This window comes from Accipiter gentilis, chromosome 24, assembly GCF_929443795.1.
Source record: "Accipiter gentilis chromosome 24, bAccGen1.1, whole genome shotgun sequence".
Lineage (NCBI taxonomy): Eukaryota > Metazoa > Chordata > Aves > Accipitriformes > Accipitridae > Astur > Astur gentilis.
The window spans coordinates 12,997,477-13,017,720 of NC_064903.1; the positions used below are offsets into that span (position 1 = coordinate 12,997,477).

General features: G+C 47.1%; 1 protein-coding gene across 1 annotated transcript in view; it reads left to right on the forward strand.

Moving 5' to 3' along the window:
* LOC126050292 (gamma-aminobutyric acid receptor subunit gamma-4) overlaps window positions 1-20,244 on the forward strand; it is a 338,971-nt gene that overhangs the window by 233,980 nt on the left and 84,747 nt on the right. The gene's annotated exons all lie outside the window — the stretch shown is intronic.

The following is a 20,244-nucleotide window of genomic DNA, read 5'->3' on the forward strand; positions in this document are numbered from 1 at the left end:
CAATGCATTCTAATGAACAACTCCAGTTACTTTTCACTCTAGTTCTCTATATTATGTCCCAAGAGACTTCCTAAAAGTGAGACAAGAGGGACTTTGCATAACAAAGCACCACTTAAAGGGCTGAAGCTTTTCTTTGGCCTTCAGGTCCCATCTAGAGCTACAGAGATGGGTAACCAAGATGTTTCTCTTACTAGCTGCTGGACTAAGATACTCATTTAATGTTGTTAATCATGCAGGAAACAAAGGTATTTGCTCAATAATCAAAGTGGAGAGGACAAGCAGGGCCTTGCATGTTGATGGACTTTAGGTACACTTAATCAAAAGCTTGTAACCACTTTAAAAATAAAATGGCTTGGTTCCTGCATTCAGCTGGTGTAGAAGTAGAGGAAAATAAATGACCAGCTAGGTTGCAGATAGTACCCATGTAGCTAAATTTGTGGCAGTCTGTAATAAGGATCCTCCGTGATGCGTTGAAGACACTGATGGTGAGTTGCTAGGTGTATTTTTTCGGTTTGTCAGGAATTTTCAGAATTCACAGTATGTTTGTAATATACTGCATTGTAACTCTAGGACAAATTAAGCTGGTGTCTGGACATTTCAACCACTTCCCATAGAAGTGGACCCATTGCTTGGGTCAGAGTAATACTACCCAACCTCTGATTTAGTGTTAATGCACTGGAAAGCAGATACCTCAGTTATGATTCACCACAAGCTATTGAATATGCTGATAACACTAAGGGGCTACTCCAATTTGTATTTGCTTAAGTTTCCATAAATTGCATTTGAGTGTCTCTTACTCCTACTCTACAAAGCTGTGGTGGAGGGGAACAATACAGATGTATGAAAAGGCTGAGATCATTCCTCCTGACTCAGGTTGTACTGCCTGTGGTTGCCAAGAAGTTACAGTAAGGCTGTTTCCTGGAAAAAAGATTGTTTTTGTGGTCCCTAGACAATATGCTGCTTCATTTTTGCATTTCTTATACAGATTACAAGAAAAGTGGAAGATTGACCTGTATTTATACACATGAAGGTAACATTTGCCAAAATTCATTCAGTAAATCCATGGCAAAGAAGAGTATAACTCTGCTCTTCTGAGCCCCATTCCAGTGCTCTATCCACAATGTAATGTTGCCTTTACAGTTGGCAGTAGTAATTTCCTAAGCCTTAAATCACCAAGTTCAGCTTAATTTAGCGTCAATGCTTGATACTGAAAACGACAATGAGTTTGGCTTATGCCTCTCTCCAGTGTTTTAGTTTCCTATGGAAATGAGCATATGCCACACTGGTACCCATGTCCTATTTTCTCCCCAAATATTTTTTAACCTGGGTGGCATTTTTATCTGCATTCAAGAGACAAAAATCTGAGGTAAGTATGTTTTATAAGAAAGTTGGCTGTGGAATAGAATAGGGAAATACAAATTAGCACTGCCTAAGGGGGAAGTTCTAGTGTGACTTCTTGTACCTGCTGGCCAGTCACTCTATACACCCATAGTCCAGGCTACAGTAGGTCATCCACACCACTCCATGAGGGGAAGCTGGCAAGTTGGTGACATAGCAGAATAGGGAAGGTATTGCAGGGAAAAGGACATATGCTGGCAGGAGGAAGCTGAAATCACAGTGTCAGGGTATATGAACACAGAGGACAAACTCATAAGAAGCCAGGCTTCGTATTTTCCACTGCTCAAAATGACAAGCTCTACTGCTGTTTTCAACAGAGTAAAAACATTGGTCTGGTGGTGGGCAATTTGCTGTTCTGATTGCATCTATTGCCTAAATATACCATCACCACTTGGAGATCTGCTCACATTCTTACTTTCTTCCTATCAAGGAGACACAGGCTACCCTAGGCAAAAGGTTGGTTTGGGGTTTTTTTCCATAGATCATCCCAAGAGGAAATTGGTCAAAAGGACATGCAGGCTGCCAAGCTTCCCAGAAATCTGGGGGCTACTGCCAGCTACAAGAGAGTTAACTTTTTTGCAGGGACTTGAAGGCAGCTTTGCTTTGCTGAACTAGCACTGGCAGAAATCCTTTTGAAGGAGATACAAACCCCCCTTTGCCTCTGAACATCAAAGCTGTTGCCTAAGTACCACTCCAAACACCTGTAGGCATCTTAATTAATCAAAATTATGAGCCCAGTTAAACAACCCAGCCATTAAGCCCCAGCCATTAAGCATCATCAACTTTATTTGGTTCCCTAAGAAACATCTTGATTAAATGTATTGCAGTTAAGTAGGGGGTACTGTAGCTGTGGAAATGAGATAGAAGATGTTTACAGTAGTATCCCAATAAACTGCAGGTTGTCATCTCACCTTGTTCATGCATTCTGTCCTCTGCAGAGCCACCATTCCCATTTTGACTTGTTCCTGCCTTCTGTCAGAACTATGGTGTTGTGCTAAAGTACATAGCCTAGCTTGCTCTGTGTCTCACCTCTCTTCATATTCCCCTTTGTCTGCATACTGACCTTCTGAGGCAAAGATATTGTCCTCATTCTACAGCCTAAGAAAGAAAAAAACCCAGAAGAGTTGCTCCATATAAACACCCAAGACGGAACAAGAACTTATTTTTCCTTTAAACCTGCAGTCTAGCTTCTGGGCTGCTTTCATTCCCATCTTCCTCCAGGTCTGTTGTTGGTATCATCATATACCTCTTTTATTTTATTTTAAAAGGAAAATTAATTCATTTTTCTGCTGTTCAGTATAAGGTTTGCATCCAAAATTTCTATGTACTTCTTTCATTGTGTGAAATGCTGCTTTATTGGTATCTGCTTCCCTCTAGATAAAGTTTATCTAAAACAACTAAGCAGTATCTATGTGTACAGAAAGATCTCTCCCCTACAGCCTGCAGAGTAAGTAAGAAGACAAGACTGGTATTGCTTCTGTCTTTCTCAACTAACCTTGGGCCCCAATGGTCAGTGCATGAGACTGGGCTTCTGTGAGCAAAACGGAGCTCTGCAGCATCCCTTGCAGGCTGCGGTGCACACTGACACTCAGAGGAGTGTGAATACACAAAGGAAACTCTCAGTGAAGTAACCTCTCTCCCCAAGGCCTTCCAGATTTTCTCATATAGGTAGCAAGTGACTGCTTTTAGCAGTGTCTACTCTGGATGTTTGGCAGCACAGGCTACTGGGTATACAGCAAAGCAGACTGATGGGCAAGGGCACGCACCAATGCCAACCATGCAGGCAGTGCCTCGAATATGTGCAGCAGGCTCACTGCATGCTCACATATCCATGGCTTGTGCACCTCCTCATGCTGGAGTGGGTGCCTTGGAACCTGCTGGTGTTGGCAGACCTTTACCCTCTTCTCTGCAGCACCTGCAGCTTGGATTCATCCTTATTATCTGGGATCTGCTTCAGGAGCTGCTGCCACCACAGACAGTCAATCACTGTTGTCTGCCTATGGTCTTGGTTCCAGGGAAGGTGCCTGGAATCTGCTAGGGGTTGGGATATTTATTTCTTATAATCTTCACAAACAGGAGACAGTTTCTGTCTTTGTGTATCTCTTCGCTCTCTTTGTCTTCTCCTTCACGTATATTTTACTTTCAGATTGTGATGCGGAACAGCCAGTCCCTGTCTTTCCTTTTCCCTCCCAATTGTTTGTTCTGTGCTGGTTTCAAATGATTCTGATCTCTTCTCTCCTTTCCTAAGTGCTTTATCTCACTTCCCTTGGTCATTCTCACATTAGGACATTTCTCACCAGTCTCCTCACAGGTAGCAGCTGACATATCTGACCCTTGCTGGATGTGCCAAATGTTGAAGTGTGTGATTCACCTCCCCTCACTCAGCTTAATGCCAGTGAAGCACTTTTTTCTTCCTTGCAATGTGTCCAGTCTGCATGCATGGAGAGTAGAAACAAGCAGGAGCACCACAGGCAGAACCTGGATTGTGTTAAGGCAGTTATATTGAAGGACCACACCATAAAAGCAGAAGATGGTGCAGGTCAAGGCAGAGCTGTGTAAGGAGTGTTGACAGAATTGAGGAGGGGCCTCTTGGCATGAGCACAACCTGCTTGAGCCTATGCTTCAAACATAGCCAGCCCCAGAGGTCATCGGTGCAAATAGGGCTGGTGATGAAGGAATGAGCCAATTCAGAAAAAAGTCAGAATCATTCAGAATTTCAGCCTTTCCCAAGGCCTGAAAAGTTTCTTTCTGCTTCCCCATGTGTGTCTCTGGGTCCCAGATGAGTACTTAAGTTTTTGAAATCCAGTCCAGGGCAACAGTGACACAGACAACACAGGAGTGCCTTTAGTTTTGGAGTATTTATCTCAATCCATTGAAATATTTGACCGCTTTGGGCTTAATTATCTCAAGGTCTCCTTTTCATCTCTTTTCTCTGTCTTCATGCACTCATTTCTGAAGAGAAGATCATAGGAAGTTGCCAGCATGGTAGCGGATACTGTCCACCTACAATCCTTAGAGACCATCTCACTTTAATTGTGAGGCTCCTTTGTGGATCCCAGCAGCCCGGCAGCTCACTTTGGATGCTGATCTGCATTTTTTTTAATCCACACCATTTTAAATTGGTGGCATCACAACCCAGCAAAGACTGCCCAGGAAGCTAGGTTGTATTTACCTAAACAATTCTATGGTTCTATTTGGCAACCTATCTCTTGCAGTTTCTCAGCAGAGAAGAAGAGAACCATAGACCTCTCCTGGAAAATCCTTTTCCTCTTGGAAAGCTGCATAAAAAGGAAGAGGAAAGGAATGGAGATGGACACAGCTGATTTTGTTAACTCATAAGGAGATGACATGTGCCAGACAGCAGCAGACTAGGAACTGAAGCAGATGTAAGCATCAATGCTTGAGCTTAAGGATGCTGTGAGCTTTGGGTGGGTTCCACCCCTCACACATGCCCAAGTAATGAGAGTCTACCACCCCCATAGTTTTCTCTAGCTGGGGACCCAAGTGATGGGATCTCCTGACCAATAACTTTCTTCCTGGAGGACTTAGATTCCTGTAGCTATATCTCTGAAGCAGAGCCTTGAATGGTACTGTGGCAAGCTGGCAAGTATATAGAGGGGAACAAGGGGTTAATTTCACCTGGTATAGTCAGCTCTACCTTGTCTCACCTGACCTGACCCCAGCCAACTGGGAACCAGAGAGCTCCACCCCGAAGGAGTTAAATGGTTGCAGAGCAGCACCAGGAAAAGCTAAGCAAGTAGGGGACTCAGGGGTAGTATGCGCTATGTTCATGGTATTTCTGGAGTAGAGAGCAAGTTTTATGACTGTTGTACAAAAACAGTAAGGTAGCTGGAGATGCATGATATGTCTTGGCTTTGGGACTATCTGTGCTGTGCCTGGGAGATTCAAGAGGTACTTGGCTAATGGCTGGATGTGGGAAGCTCTGACAAGGTGAGAAATGTTTCTGGTTTTGTTCTGGGTCATGGGCACTGTGTGAAGGCTGGAGTGTCAGTGTGACTTAGCTGGATGTATGGCTCTTGGTCAGCAGCAACTGTCAGGACTGTAACAAGCTTTGGGGAGGAACCTGAGGAGCTGTAGGAGGTCATAGGAAAACACTGAAAAAGCCCCTCTGGCCCCAAGTACAACCTGCTTTGTCATTTGCCTTTAGTAACTTGCTGCCAGATGCAGATGATGGTGTATCTGTGGAGCTGCTTGGAGGCTAGGGACTAATATGGGTGAAGATGTTGCAGGCTATCACTGATGTGTGTGGTGGAGGGCTGGACAAGGCTCTGAGCATTGGTAGAGAGAACACCACTGGGACCGGAGGGTGCAGGCAGAGCTCTATGGGAATTCAGGGCTAGGGGCATAGGGGGTCATGTAGGACTGGAGCTGTGTTGTAAGGCAGTGAGTGACAAGTTAAATGGTGTATGTGGTGATGAAGTGAGACAGTGAAAGAGGGGAAGTGATGTGTATTGGGAAAAAGTACAATTGGGAGGAGAAAGAAATTATCAACGTTTCTTTAAAACCACTGTGCTGAAGGGAAAGGTCAGAGCAGACGGTTGATCACCCTGAGCTCAGGACAGATGAGACACCTTTGTTAGAATGTCACCAGTGCTGGAAATCCTGTGCCAAAAGAAGCTGTGGGAAGGGGACTGCCTGGAATAGCTATGAGGTCTCCAAGAGGACCTGAGTGCTAAGGTCATGTAGATCTATTGAGCTGGGAGCCCTGTCTTGCTCCAGGGGTCAGCCCAAGGTGGCACATGGCAATTACTTTTATCACAGTGGATGAAAAGGAAATCAGTGTGGGAAAAGTGGCTGCAGTTCATGAACCCTCTCAAATGCTTACAACAGCCTGACTCTGTGTTGTCCTTGCTGCACCTGTTTTTGGGTAAGCAGAGTTAGTGTGTGAAGTGCCTGGGTGACAGATTGTTGTGCCATGGCCTGGAACAGTGGATGTCACATCTAGTTTTAGGCCCGCATGCATACGCATTCTTGCCTCTATCCTTTTCCCTATTTAGAGCAGGCCTTGTTTATTTAAAAAAAAAAAAGAGAGAGAGAGAGAGAGAGAACAAGCCTTTGCTCTAAGAACAGTAGGTAAATGAGGGGATTAGAGTTGTTCTTACTCTGCAGCAAGGTGCTACCTTCAGACCAGGGGCATGGCATCCCTTAGATGAAGAGAAGAGTTTCATCATCTAGGAAGATCCCACAAGGTTGTCCTGATGAGTGCTTAGATGAGATTGATGAAGGTGATCAATTGTTTGCTGTGACATGGGTCCTGAGTGAAGAAAATAGTTGAAGTAATACAAAACCCCATTTCTGTTGTTCTCTTTAACCATGAATTCCCCAGCTTATGCTCTGTAAGTTTATTTAAATAGGACCTCTGCTTCTGTTTGGAAATATTTTTTTTGTTTTCTTGAATAAAACATCTTTTCCAATGCAGTTGCCCCTCCCCAAGACACAGCCAAGCAGCATCTTAGCCTAGTTCCTTAAATCAAGAGAATTGTTTATGTCCTTGGAGGCTGGAATAATAACATCTGAAGAAAGCCATGAGACACAGCAGGAATTCATTTGTGAGTTAATGAAGGCTGTGCAGTGCAGCATAAGGATGATTGGGGCTGTTCCTGGGCAGCATTTACCAAGTTAGATTTCTTTCTCTTGGAATTGTTCTCCCTGGAAGCATCATGGACCTGCTTAAATACCACTTACATATGAGTTTATTATAGTATTTCTTGGTACAAAGACATATGCTGTGTAATAGAGCAGTGTACATGACAAAAATAGGAGAAAGTGTGATATGGATCAAAAGAGAGAATCTATGTGCTTATATGCCCTACCAATAGGAAAAAAAAAAAAAAAAAGACCAGCTGGGTAGTGGGGAGGGTTTATGTAGTAATTTGTCACCTGGAAGCAGACTAATGCTTTAGTACTCACTGGAGGGGCTAAGACTGAAGTGGAGATGGCCTGACCTGTGCACTGTGTTTCAGGCATTAGCCTGCTATGTGAAGTTCAGAACCACTTGGAGGAAAGTATCAGTGATCATCATGGGACTGAAATCAGAGCACCTGTGGGGTGAATGGCTGAGCAAGATGGGGTGAGCAGGAAGGGATCTGTTGAGCAGCTCTTTCTACTTGGTGCTTGATTTGGAGCAGGCCTGGTGGGCTCTGACCTTGTTCCTCAACTGAAGGGCATGCAGGTCCCTGGGGTAGAGGGTGGCAGTTTAAAGCCCTGACCCTGTGTTCACTCCCCTTGCTCGTTGCTACAGCCTTGGTGGAGCTCTCTGTGTTATGGCTGCATTTTTCTGTTGGAGACACTCTAACTTGCAGGACTCTCTGCTGGCCAGTTACTCGTTGTACATTGTATCTACAGGCATAGAAGTGCCGAGGGCCATGTCCTCCCTCAGAAGGGTGCTGCCAAGAGATTAATGGAGAAGGCTGCTTCCGTGATAAGCATTACATGCTGTGGACACTTGAGCTGGTGGGACTTGAGGCCTCTGTACGGAGAATATCTACTGAGAAAAAGTTAACTCATAGGCCTAGTGTGCACCATGCTATTCAGCCCGCACAGATCAACAGCCCTGCAGCAGTGTTTTGATCTTTATAAAATAAACACTGTCAGTCAAATAGGGGGGAAGAAAGGGTGTACTGTGAACCTTTAACATGATACAACACTGGAACTTATGATGGGGGAGACGGTTGTCCCCTGCATGTGAGCCTTGATGCAGCATGTGTGATCAGCTTGCTTAGTGCTAGGGGATGGAGAAACTTAATGCCAGATTTGTGGGCACAGAGGCAGGAGATATCGCTGCAGAGTACTGGAGGGGTAAGAGGGTGTGCCATATTAAACCCATCTTCAGAAAGTGAGTTCCCTGGCTTAGGAGGTGGCAGAGCATTCAAGTGCTGCTGGGTGACAGCTTCTCCTTCTCCAGAGTGTGTGGTGCCCAGTGAAATGAAAGCTGGCATACTGCATCATGCCACCAGAGAGCCATGCTGCTTGGTCTCTCCCAGACTGGGCATCACTTTCTTCTGTGCAGTGGAGATTTTACTTTTGGAAGCTGTAGAACTGCCAAGTCCTGCCTTTGGGCTGGGGAGGCCAACTCTCCCAAGGCTGCAGAATGGGTCTGTAGCAAAGACAAAAGAAGTGGCCCACTGATCTTGAGGTGTTCTTGGAGGGATGGAGAGCCTCTTATTCCTCATCACACAGCCAGCTTCTGGCACTTGCTGTTGACTCTGACAGATGACAGTGCCTGTGGCTTTTGGGACCTGGATGCCTTTCCAAGTACAAATGGGCTATTCACTGGCTGATATTAAACAAGTCGTCAGATAGTAAATTGAGCTTTGCAAATAATTATTTCCCACCCCCCACCCTTCAAGACCAGTGGCGCAACTGAAAAATTCAACTTGGATCAAGGATGGGGGGAGAATATGAATTCCTCTTTCCTTGCCAAAAGAAGTTTTCTGCTGTTTCCCACAACTTGAAATCCTTCTTTTGGTCTGAAGGAAAATCAGCTGGTTTGAGGTTCCTTCAAGGAAAGCAAGGGAATTTGGAGGCTGGACTCTTTAGACTGGTAGCAACTGCTTTTCCACCAGCTAGTGTGCAACAGGGTAGTCAGAGAGATGGGAGGTGTATGTGCACTGTTGCCTGCTGATGTTGAGCTATATGTCTCACATATACATATACACACAGACAACAGCACTCTCTTTACTCATTCGTTTATTCAAAAAAAAAGTTCCAGTATCTATCTACCCACTTTCTGAGCAAGCATATTAACTACAGACTACTGGCACAAACAGGGACTAACGGCAACTGCATTCCCACCTACAGAAGCCAGAATACAGCTTTGAAACCCCCAAACGTATACTTTTCCGGTAAACATGCAATATGCTGCAACAGCCCAACTCTTGTTTGCATTTAGTGAGTTTAGGAATCAGCCATTGCAGTATACAGCTCTCGATGAGAATCTGCCTCTTCCTGAGGCAATGAGACCATGCTACCCTCCAAGTCTAGGGCAGGGTTCTTCAAACCTGCAGAGATATTTACTTTATTGGAAGTATGTCAGTTCAGGTGACCTGCCTCAGTGTAAAGCAGTGCCACTGCAGGGATTTTGCTGCTTTTGTTGTTAATGCAGTCCCCGCTTTCAAAGGGAGTGTGCAGAGAGAGCATTACTAGGGTTGTTCTTGTGACAATGCCACTGTGCATGTCTGGCCTTATTGGAGTTGCACATCAGGATTTCCTGGAGCATGCTAATGCTAGTTGTTCTTACTCAAACACCTGATAAAACCAAAGCACACAGAAAGCCCAAGCCCAACTGAGAAACACTGGTAATATTTCCCTGAGAGAGCTGGGAATGAGTTTGTGTGCAAGATCTTAATCGGAAGGCAAGCTGCTACAGTAAGCAAGGATAACTCTCCCCCTAGATTTGGGATTGCTTTTGTGGTGGGAAAATGGGGTCCTAGAGTAAATATGGACATGAATGCTAAAGCTCTGCCTCAGTGCTCGGGCAAGCAGAGCAGGCCAGTGGTGGTATATTACAGCATCACTTGGGCTATGAGTCAGATCCAGACTCGTCACTATCATGTGGCTTTCCAGTCACAAGGACATGTTTGTCCCCTCATACTTGCGTTGCTGTGTGTCTTGAAGAAAAAGGAGCCAGAACTCAGTTCTGTGGCTTACTCTGCCATGGGTCTGGAGCAAGACATTCAGTGCCCAAAGGAACAGACCTGCTTCTGTTTTCACTTTCTGCCAACCCAGGTGGCAGCATGGGGATTGAGATGCAGGCAGCCCATGGCCAGCTGCCCTCCTGAGTCACAGGCTGGAAAAGACCCTGGGGTTGTTAGCAATGCTCTTCCACCCAGAGAGGGTCCCGTGCTCCTTCCTGGCTATGGGTGCCTGGGAAAAGGCCTTCAAAATGTATTTCAAGTACAGTTAAATTGAGTCAACTTTTGCATGTGTGGAAAACTTGCCCCAAATGAGAGCACTGAGCTGAGTTAACAAAGCCCAGTTTCTATGGATTTGTCTTGCAGTGGACATAGCAGAACCTAATATGGGCCTTGGTGATCAGAGCTCTTGTGGACCAGGATGTGCCTGTCATCCACATGGATTCAGATGCCTGATAGAGCCTGAATCAGCATGCTGGTTTCCCCAACAGTGGGAGCATTGGTAGGTGTATTTTCCATCTAGTTGCTTGTTGATACATAAGGCGTAAAAAAACATCATTCCAGCCAACACTGATAAAAGTGTAGAGGTCTCATAGTAATTAACCACTGAGCTCAGCAGTTGCCTAGAGTGGGAGAGGAGAGGAGCTGCAAACAGCACAATAGTATCAGCTGCCTCTTTCTTTAAAAAAAAAAATTAAAAAAATTTTAAAAAAATAAAAAAAATTGAAGTCTGCCACACAAATTTAAATTGCATAGAGAGCTCTGGGAGTGGGGAAACAAAACTGAAATTGCTTGGGGAGAGGAAGAAGGAGGGAGATTCATGGTACTGTAACAGAGCTGTGAAGAACCCAGATCAGCATAGATAGAGGTGATGTACATCATGCTTGCAGTGACTTCACAGACTTGAAGGTGTTAACCATACTGTTAACCTTTCCATGCCCAGCACCTTAGGCTACATGATAAAGTTGGGTTCCCAGGAAACACCCAATACTGGCAAGGAAGCTGTAAGCTGCAGCTCTTTTTTGGTAAGGGGCTAATCCTTGAAAACCCAAGTGCCTGTACTTCCAAGGCTGATCATCAACTTGATCCTCAAGGGAAAGACAAAAACCCAGCACCTGAAGCCCCTGTAGTAACAGGTAAAGAGGAGATACTGGCTTTTACATTCACTGCAATACCACCTTTTTTTTGTTGTTGTTGTTTTCTCTTCTAAGGGAAAGAAGAGTAAGTGGATTTACTTGGGCCAAACTTTACAGATAATGGGGTGGCCAGTTTGGACACTCTTCTCCAGAACTGGGCTGCAGTGCAAGTGGGGTTGGCATGGGTGGTAAGTTAACTGCCATCTTCACTGACCCAGAGCATTCTCACTGGTCTCAGTCTTGCAGACTCTCAAGTTGCAGCTACACCTAGCACAAGTGAGACATCCTAAAACAATGTTTTAGTTTTCTGTCTCTGTTTTATCTCACTGAGATCTGGTCTCCTGACTTCTGGCCTGACACTTGCTGCAGGCTCATTCAGGTTGCTAAGGGAGGCAGAAACTCCTCCTGAAGTCTTAGCTCACCATTTGCTGGTGATGTCTGAACTCTGAAGCAGTGTTCAATTAAGATAACGGACTAGCTGGGCAGGGACCACAGCTGCCCTCTTGTTGATGCAATGCCAAGCGGGCTGTGAGCTTTCAATAAAAAGTAATTAATGGTAAAGCAGACTCCTGCAGTCCTGCAGAGTCTCTTCTATTTCTGTTACTTAGGCTTTTAAAGGCAACAGGATCACAGTGGCTGGACTTTCTTCTCTAGCCAAAAAAGGAAGAGCACTTAATCTAGTGACCTCGCATTTATCTTCTGCCCTTCATTAGCGCCATCTGTCTCCCTCTGCCTGTTGAAAGAAGACTGTGCTTATCCTCATTGCTGGGACAATACAAATATTGCTCAATTACAGCAATGCTCTAAATGCAATTACTCAATTGCAATGATAATTGAATTATTTGAGTTTAATTATTCCATTAGGAATTCTGTTAGTACAGCCTCAGTTGCTTGCTTTCTCTCTAGGCTAGTGGCACAATGCAGCATCTGGCCACGCAGGGAAGGACTGGTTTTACTCAGACAGCCCTAATTAGGCTGGGGAAAGTCTGGGACTGTTCAGAAATGGTGCTCTCAAGTTCAGGGACAGGTGTCGAGGCTGCAGGGGGGATCTTTCCTTCAGTCAATGAGTTTCCAGGCACAAAAATACTTGCAAGCAGAGAACAGTGACTATTTATGCAGAAGTAATTCTGCAGGACAGCTAGTGTCAAAAATACTTGTGAGGGTTTTGTGAGTGAAGGAATCCGTCCTAAGAGATACTTGGCAGAAACCAAAAGGACCAGTTGCACAACATGAGCCTGTAGTTAAGACCGCATATAGTTCGCGAGACAGTTGCTAAGGACTTCTCACAAGCCATGTAGGGGCTGAGACAGGACTGCAGGGCACAGCTCACCAGCTCTGGTGGTACATTCACCTGGGCAAACAGAATAGCTGTTTGGGTTTTGTTCCTGATTAATTTCTGGGAGAAGTAGGATGAGAAGAGTTAGCATTAGGAAGACATGGATCTCTGTGCCCTTAACCCCCTTTGAAATTCCCACGCTGTATGCATGCAATACTAGAACAGGCTTTCCTGCCTCCCTAAGGCAAGGACAGCTGCTGCCTCTGTCCAGGGAAGCCTGGATCTCCTGTCCCAAGATCCTGCCACTATCATTGGTTTCCTCTCACTCTCAACATCATCAGGAGCCCTTGTCTCTTGACTCATGGGGCTTATGATTAAGAAGGGTACTTAAATCTTTCCTTCCCTTCAACCATATGAGCTCCATTGGTTGAATTAAGACCTGCAGCACCGGTTTAGAGCTGTGACAGGTGGACTGGAAATAGCCCTGCCTGTCCCAGTGGGAGCTCTTCACCCACAGCCTCTTCTCCTGTTAGCAGAGCTCAAGCTGTAACACACATGTTCTGCAGCGGCCCAGGACTCCGAATGCCACATCCAGCCCTGGGCTTTGTACTTAATGTCTATGCTGCACTTTGTAAATGTCTTTACTTAATATTTATGCTGTGTTAAAGCCCCTGTCCTTGCAGCTTTGAGAGCAGTACCTCCTGAGACTTGCAGGTTGAGGTATCGCCTTTCCAAGAGACAGCAGCATGCAAGGCAGAGATCTCTGAGGTGGGTTTCTTGGTGTCATGTATCAGATAGACCTTCCTGCTGGGATAGCATCCCTGGCACTGTGGAACCCTGTGGGGTCCAAGTTGCTGAGACAGCACTTTCTCAATCCTTGGTGACTGATGATCCCAGGGACTCCTTTTGTCTGCTTGGCCCCCTGCACCCCTCCCTGTGCCTGTCCATTTGCCTGTCTGCCACGATGTAAGTGCAGCATGGTAAGCTTTCTGGACCCATTGGGGCATAGGAGAGGAAGCAGAGGTCAGGGTTTGGGTGTTAAATGGCAATTTTTTGGTGACTTCAGGTAAAATGCTCTGACCTAGAGACCAGGAGTATCAAGGGATCTTGGTTCAACACAGATGTAGGGGGATTAAGTGGTGAAATAGTTGTGCTTTAAAAATTTTTTTGCAAAAATGGTCTTCATCTGCCATGTTCCTCATTAACAGAGATTTTGGCACTTTCATCTTTGCTGGTGTGTTGGGAGCAGTTGGAGTTTGAAGGTGGCAGAACCTCCTGTGGTTGTCAATTCTCAGTCCTGCTTTGCACACATCCCTCCCTCTCCTTCTGAAGGAGAGGTGGTTTCCTTCACAACATACCAGATCTTATCCAGCTTTGGTAAGCACTGACTCCACGAGACCATCCTGGTGAGGTTCAAGCCCTTTGAGTCTGGGGTGCTTGGCTGCAGGCATGGATGTGCCTCCACGCTCCTCAGCACAGGACTTCCCTGGTCCCACGAGGCTGCTGATGGAGCTGGCTCCAACACAAAGCTGGGGCTGAGCAGCTGTGCTGGCCCAGGAGGCTGCAGTGCCAGGGGAGGCAGCTTCACATGGCACTTAAGGGCATGACCAACACTGTACCCAGCCAAAGCACCCGAGAGACTTCACAGAGTAGACTAATTACAGGTCCCAGCTCTCTGCCAGGATGCTGATGGATAATGGCTCCATGCTGTCACCATAACAACATGGCGGAGGGGTATTGTGAATAAAAGTGTTGTAGGATGGGAGTGATGGGGCAGTGCTGGAGCAGCAGCTGCAGGGCTGGTGCAGCTCATGTACAGAGGAGTGCAGCTCCCTCCTGCCCTCATCCCCTGGGATGAGAGGAGACCTGCTTCTAGGTGTCCTTGTGTTCTGCTGCTGCAAGGAGCTGGCTGAAGATCTGAGGCCAGGAAACCTGCCTTCCTGATGGCTGTGTGATCCAGGCCTCTGTCTTCCACCTCAAACAAATGGAGAGGTTATGCCAAGAGAAAATGATGACCCTCTCTGGGGAATGTTGGGGGCTGAACATCCTGCATAATAGCTGCCTAGAATTGCAAAAATAGCTCCTAAAAAGCCTCAGAATGTGAGTGGTCCTAGCAGCTGCTCCCCATGTCTTGGGCATCACATCTCCCTTGTGTAGCTGCAGAGCACTTGAGATGCTTTCAGCCCATTGCATGGCACTGGTTGTTTGAATTTCCCAGGCTGTTTTCTGTATTAATTTCTATATTCTCCAGTATTACACTTATGGACTCTCTCAAACATCTTCCTCTACATGCCCATGTGTGCATGAGTGCCATTCTGCATCTCCAACCTGCAGCTTCATCTCTGTTTGAGTGATGTTACCTTATCAGCATTATCTTCAAAGCCTTGACTTTTTCCAATTTAACAAGGAATTGGATTTCCATGCCTGCAGTATCTCAGCATCTCTCCCCTCTGTACCTGCTCTGTTTTCCTGCCTGCTCTCCAGGATGTCTCTGCTGTTCTGGCAGAGGCTCCTTACTTCATTTCTGGCAGATCAGGTCTATGAAGCTCAATCTTGCAAAGCTGCTTTGGTGCCAGCGGATGTACCAAGGCACTGACTGGGGCTTTTCATACTCACCTACAGCAGCCTTCTGCTGAGGCTTGCTGGCTCTTCCTGTGGCAAAATGGAATGGAGTAACGGGGAAAGCAATAGTCTGGCACTGGGGAGCCTTCATCCATCATCCTCCTCTGCCGCAGGCTCTGTGGGGAGCTCTGAGCCCTGAAAGCCCCATGTCCTGTTTGAAATGGGAGGGAGCTGGAGGGGGCTCTGAGCATCACCAGGGACCTGGCATTAGCAAAGGGCAGAGCAGCAGCACACTTAGCACAGGGCTGGAGTTTGTGGGTCTGCACTTGCCTCCAGCAGGCATGAGATGTGGGCTCTCGGGGAGTGAGCAGGAGCTGCCTCCTGTTCCCTGCCAGCGCTGGCGCCCGTGCTGGGGCAGGTTTGCCATAAATCCATACCCGTTTACGTCACAGGCAGTCAGAGCCAAACCCTGAGGGTATTGGAAAATGGCCTTCAGATGTGTAATTTTGTTCTTTTGACTCTAATGCCTCATTTAATATTTCACGATCTTGGCAATGCATTACTGTGCCAGAGACGCCCACAAAGACTGGCTGGAGGTTCAGTGACTGACATTTATGTTATTAGGCTGGAGCTCCAGAGCTCACGTGTGGCAAGATGAACAGGAGTCTTCCTTTGCTCCTAGCTGGAAATACGGAGTTTGCAAAACCTTTCATCACTGGCTTTTAGCACTGATCCATCTGATAGTTATAGACGGCAGACAGGAGTCAGGACAATGTTGCTTTTGGAAAGCTTGCCTGAGGTTTTCTTTAAATGGAAAGTCTGGACTAGGGTGAAACCATCATGATATGTGTTGGGCCCTCAATAAACACAATCCTGAATCAGAAGCTGTTCCCCAGTGCTCCTGTTCTGAACTGCTTCCAGATCCTCTAAAGACACAGGTTTAAATAATTGCCCTTCAGTCTGGAAAAATTGGCTCTTCTCTTTTATCAAATAACACCTAATGTCACTATTGCTGAAAGCAAGTAGGATAAAATTGCCTGCCTTATTTTTCCCAGTGTGTTGGCTTTATGCATTTGGCAGCATTTGGACTCAAATCAATCTTGCTTTCTTCTCCTGGACAGGTACTTAGTTTTGCTGATGTCAGGATACAGCTTTGTTGCAGGGAGGGGAGAGAAGGCAAACTGTGGCTGAGAACGGGGAGGGGGGGGGGGGGGGGGGTTGCAAAGCCCCACAGGCTGGGAGGGAAGCTTGAGGCTAGTGCATACATCTGGGATTTGCTGCATCTGCCTCCAGCTCCTGCCTTGGCTGCAAGCATCCCTTGGGCAGGCTGCTCTGTTCAAGCTGCTTATACACTCTAAGACCCTAATCCCACTTGCAAGCTAGTTTCAAATTTTCAAGGGGTTCTAGATACCTACAGAGGTATCTACCTGCTATCCAGGCTTCATGGTATCTGCCTTGGCTTTCAAATTGTTTCAGCCTCTTTATGTACCTTGGGATGGGAGGGACTGATGTGATGCTTGTGTTTGAAAATCCCCTGGGCCGCGGGTGAGCAGTCACTCCTGTTCTCCAAGGTAGCAACCCAATGCCCTGTGTGGCCAGAGCACCAAGGCAGTGCCCCTTCCCCTGGAGAGCCCAAGAGAGGGAAGCAGGGCTGAGGTGAGAAAATGCTGGTGGCTGAAGGTTTCTGCTTCCCTGTGGTGGTTGGGTTGGAGCTAGGCACGCCACAGCAGCCCTAACAGCATTCCTTTCCCCTGGATTCTGCTTGTCAGCAGGTCACAGCCACCACTGGGTGTGTGACACAGACATCCAGCAGTGCGTTCAGACCCCTTGCATGCCACAGCTGCTCTGGAGCTGTGGGCTGTTGGTGCCTGCTGGGAGCATCCCTGCTGCTGTAACTGCTTTTATGTGTTTTGTCCCTTTGCTGCTCTAGACTCCTTTGATCTCACTTTTGAGGTTTTCTTTTTTTTTTATCCTGGTGCCTCAGTTTCCCCAGCTGTGAAACAGGGACAGCACTGCTACCTTCTGCAGAAGAGGGCTAGCAGAGGTCTAGGGACCTCAGGCTTGTGAGTACCGAGGTCCTGTCATGCTTGTGGACATGTACCCACTGCAACTGATAAGGTGTTTCTCACCCTGTGTAAAGAAGCTATCCCTGTGTCAAAACTGATTGGCTTTCAAGTAGAGCACCAGATGTCCTGAAGCAGAGTTGCAAGCAACAATCCCCCTCACTCAAGTACCTTAGGACCTGTGTGGACTCCTGAACTGCAGATGGGGTGGATGATCATCTTTGAAGGAGGCTAACACCACAGGTGGACGCACTCTGCTTGCGTCAAGCCACGGGACTCCCATCACTGCCAGCACAACTCTGGCACGTGAAACACGTGCACAACATGCCCTGCGCTGCATCTAACTAGTGCCGCGGCTCACTGCTTGTCAGAGCTTTCCTTTCCTTACCTGTTCAGGCTCTGTCTCTTCTCTCCATTGCTGTAGATGATTTCTTTCATTCTCTTCAAGAGGCCTCCTGCTGCCTCTTAAATCTTTTCAGTTCACCTCATTTAAATACTGCAGCCTACTACAAAACCTGATAAGGCTGAGTGAGCACAGTGAAGATTACATCTTCAAGAAATGCTTTCCCTCTCAGCCAGGAGGCTGGGGATCGGATCGCTCTTCATGTAGGGGTGCTGGGACTGGTGAAGGGCAAGTGGGTGGCAGCTGAATGGTGCTGCTGCTCATCAGATGGGGCCCTGCCATGGGCTCTTGGGATGGCTGGGGAGTGACCTCCCAGGGTACACAGATCTTTAGGAGGCTGCTGTGTTGTTCAGCTGGCACTGATGTGAGCCTTTTTCACCCTTTGGGGCAAAAATTACTTTCTCTGGGTGGCACCTGGGGGAAAATGCCTGTGGGTGAGGCTGCCAGCACTGGATTTCTGGTCTCCTTCCAGCTGCAGCATATGCATTTCTCCTCCTCCTGCATGGCGGCTCCTTGCGCTGGCTCACTGTCCCATGAGCAACGATGGAGAGAAATCTTCCTCTTCAATTAGTGTTTTCAGTGCAACTGCAGCCAGGTACTCCCTCAGATATCCAGCCACTGAAAAGTGCTGGGTTTATAGTCACAGCAGGAGGACCTGTGTTGGGTCTGGCTGAGATGGAGTTAATTTTCCCCCTAGCAGCCCTCAGAGTGCTGTGCTCTGTATTGGTAGCTAGAAAGGTGTTGATAACACACCAGTGTTTTGGCTGCTGCTGAGCAGTGCTCCCACAGCATCAAGGCTGTCTCTCCAACATTCCCCCCTGACAAGTAGGCTGGGGGTGGGCAAGATCTTGCCATGGGACATAGCCAGGACAGCTGACCCAAGCTGACCAAAGGGAGATTCCATACCATAGGACATCTGCTCAGCAGTAAAAGCTAAGAGAAAGGAGGAGGAGTGGGGGCGTTTGTTATTATGACATTTGTCTTCCAGAGCAACTGCTACACTTACTGAAGCCCTACTTCCTGGGAAGTGGCTGGACATGACCTGCTGATGGGAAGTAGAGAATGAATCTTTTGTTTGCCTTTGCTTCCATGCATAGCTTTTGCTTTATTAAACCGCTTTTATCTTCACCCAGGAGGGGGGGTTTCCATTTTATTTCCCCCCCCGTCCTACTGAGGAAGGGAGTGATAGAGCGGTTTAGTGGGCACCTGGCACCAAGCCAAGGCCAATCCACCACAGGAGAGTAATCCCCATTCATTGCTTTATTAGTGCAGTAACTGCTTTGGGTTACATTTACCTTTAATTACTGCCTCTGCTGGGGCTGGCTATGCCTCTTCCAGTGAACAGTTTGGAGGTCCTTGCTCCCAACCACTTACCATCACTTATCTTTTAAATTAGAGCCTATATTTAGCTGGTACCTTCCATTCAGTCTGTTTCTCAACACCTGTGTGGAGAAAAGCTGTGCAATCATGCTGTTCACAGAAGGATTTGAAAGCTATCCTCCAGCCCTGCTGCTGTAGCTGAGTTGGAACACAGCATCAAGGAGAACATTGTGTCCCATAGCATTTGCCTTGCTGTTGAGCTCAGTTATGACACTTCACTTTTTTTGCATCATTATAGAGTGAAAAAGTCTTCCAAGCAAAAATAAAGTCATTAAGGTGCACATAGCCACTGAGCAGAGAAGGGAGTAGCTGGAAATCCCCTTTACTACGTGAGTGTGAGATGAGATCTGCATTTCTCTTTCATGGGGAGTGAAAGGCAGAGCAAGGGGAGAAAGTGTCTGCTCAGGATCCCTAGGAGCTGGAGACTTCTGAAAATGAGTGTTGTAAACCAGGAAATGGGATTGTTTGCCCTGAAATCATTATTCCTTGGATTTAACACAAGCTGAAGGGAACTGTGAGCAGCCCTGGCATGTCCCAGACTGTTGTTTCTGGACACACAGCCTCAGGAACAGAAACTGCTGCAACATGTCTTCAGTGAACACTGGCTCCACCACCAAGAGCTATGTTCTCGCCAGCACTGCAGAAACTGAGGCAGTGGGCAGAGAAATTGTCCTTCCTGCTGATCCCCTTCCAATGACCATGGCTTTGGGACGGCTGTCCAGAGGGACAGTGTTTGAAGAACACAGTGCCTTAAAATGAGACATGGCACCATTGTCCCTGGTTGCTCTGTTGACCCCGAGTGACCTGCATCTAGCAGAGAGAATGCTTTGCCCCTTTGCAAGTCCAGCCATGCTGCATCATGTCGGAGCTGGTGGGTGACTGAAGCCATTTCACACCATTTCCCATGCGGGAGGAGTGTTTCAGGCTGCAGCAGGAGAGCATGTGTCCAGAAGATGCTCTACAGCCAACTGCCCAGCATGGCCAGCTGGGTCTGCAGAGGACCACATGCCATGCTGTCTGCCTGAGCGTGCTCCACGCAGAATGAGATGCCAGTGAGAGGGCAAAGAGCCCTCATCTAATTACTGCTGCTATACTTATGTGAGATAGGGGAAGCAAGCAAGAGACAACACTGGTGCTGGAACTCAATGGCCTTAGGTGGGTGAATTGAGATACAGGGCACTCCAATTAAGTTTTTGCCTTTTGCACATAATTACTAGCTTTTCCCTTGCCTGCCTGGGAGGCTGGACTACCTGCAGTGTGGCAGGAGGTGTCTCTGTAGGAGCATGGGTGTGTGTCCCTGGGCAGGGAGCAGGAGGGACCCTGTGCGATACAGGAGGGGCGCAGGGACCGGCAGGCAGGGCCAGACAGAGAG